The sequence below is a fragment of the Gnatocerus cornutus genome, unplaced genomic scaffold (genome assembly GCF_029298725.1).
Source record: "Gnatocerus cornutus isolate USDA-ARS CGAHR unplaced genomic scaffold, icGnaCorn1.1 Chromosome13, whole genome shotgun sequence".
Lineage (NCBI taxonomy): Eukaryota > Metazoa > Arthropoda > Insecta > Coleoptera > Tenebrionidae > Gnatocerus > Gnatocerus cornutus.
In genome coordinates, this window is record NW_028275361.1 from 72,160 (window position 1) to 74,375 (window position 2,216).

The window sequence follows — 2,216 nt, forward strand, 5'->3', positions numbered from 1 at the left end:
ACAGCAGAATTCTGCACGAAATCATCAAAATTTTTACAGAAAACCGCATATTTCGATGCAAAACGACGATTTCTCGCCGATTTTCGTTGTTTTCTGGCTTGAATTCGCAAAGAAGAGCACGAAATCTACAAAATCAAGACTTTTTACCAAGATTCAACGGCTGAATTGCAAGAAAACAGCAGAATTCTGCACGAAATTATCAAAATTCTTAGAGAAAACCGCATATTTCGATGCAAAACGACGATTTATCGCTGATTTTCGTTGTTTTCTATCTTGAATTCGCAAAGAAGAGCACGAAATCTACAAAATCATGACTTTTTACCAAGATTCAACGGCTAAATTGCAAGAAAACAGCAGAATTCTGCACGAAATCATCAAAATTCTTACAGAAAACCGCATATTTCGATGCAAAACGACGATTTCTCGCCGATTTTCGTTGTTTTTCTGTCATGAATTCGGAAAGAAGAGCACGAAATCCACAAAATAAATCATGACTTTTTACCAAGATTCAACGGCTGAATTGCAAGAAAACAGCAGAATTCTGCACGAAATCTTCAAAATTCTTAGAGAAAACCGCATATTTCGATGCAAAACGACGATTTCTCGCCGATTTTCATTGTTTTCTGGCTTGAATTCGCAAAGAAGAGCACGAAATCTACAAAATCATGACTTTCTACCAAGATTCAACGGCTGAATTGCAAGAAAACAGCAGAATTCTGCACGAAATCATCAAAATCCTTAGAGAAAACCGCATATTTCGATGCAAAACGACGATTTTTCGCTGATTTTCGTTGTTTTCTATCGAAATCATCAAAATTCTTACAGAAAACCGCATATTTCGATGCAAAACGACGATTTCTCGCCGATTCTCGTTGTTTTCTGGCTTGAATTCGCAAAGAAGAGCACGAAATTTACAAAATCATGACTTTTTACCAAGATTCAACGGCTGAATTGCAAGAAAACAGCAGAATTCTGCACGAAATCATCAAAATTCTTACAGAAAACCGCATATTTCGATGCAAAACGACGATTTCTCGCCGATTTTCGTTGTTTTCTGGCTTGGATTCACAAAGAACACGAAATCTACAAAATCATGACTTTTTACCAAGAACCAACGGCTGAATTGCAAGAAAACAGCAGAATTCTGCACGAAATCATCAAAATTCTTAGAGAAAACCGCATATTTCGATGCAAAACGACGATTTCTCGCCGATTTTTGTTGTTTTCTGGCTTGAATTCGCAAAGAAGAGCACGAAATCTACAAAATCATAACTTTTTACCAAGATTCAACGGCTGAATTGCAAGAAAACAGCAGAATTCTGCACGAAAACATCAAAATTCTTACAGAAAACCGCATATTTCGATGCAAAACGACGATTTCTCGCTGATTTTCGTTGTTTTCTGGCTTGAATTCGCAAAGAAGAGCACGAAATCTACAAAATCATCACTTTTTACCAAGATTCAACGGCTGAATTGCAAGAAAACAGCAGAATTCTGCACGAAATCATCAAAATTCTCAGAGAAAACCGCATATTTCGATGCGAAACGACGATTTCTCGCTGATTTTCGTTGTTTTCTATCTTGAATTCGCAAAGAAGAGCACGAAATCTACAAAATCATGACTTTTTACCAAGATTCAACGGCTGAATTGCAAGAAAACAGCAGAATTCTGCACGAAATCATCAAAATTCTTACAGAAAACCGCATATTTCGATGCAAAACGACGATTTCTCGCCGATTTTCGTTGTTTCCTGCCTTGAATTCGCAAAGAAGAGCACGAAATCTACAAAATCATGACTTTTTACCAACATTCAACGGCTGAATTGCAAGAAAACAGCAGAATTCTGCACGAAATCATCAAAATTCTCACAGAAAACCGCATATTTCGATGCAAAACGACGATTTCTCGCCGATTTTCGTTGTTTTCTGGCTTGAATTCGCAGAGAAGAGCACGAAATCTACAAAATCATGACTTTTTACCAAGATTCAACAGTCGAATTACACGAAAACAGCAGAATTCTGCACGAAATCATCAAAATTTTTACAGAAAACCGCATATTTCGATGCAAAACGACGATTTCTCGCCGATTTTCGTTGTTTTCTGGCTTGAATTCGCAAAGAAGAGCACTTAATCTACAAAATCAAGACTTTTTACCAAGATTCAACGGCTGAATTGCAAGAAAACAGCAGAATTCTGCACGAAATTATCAAAATTC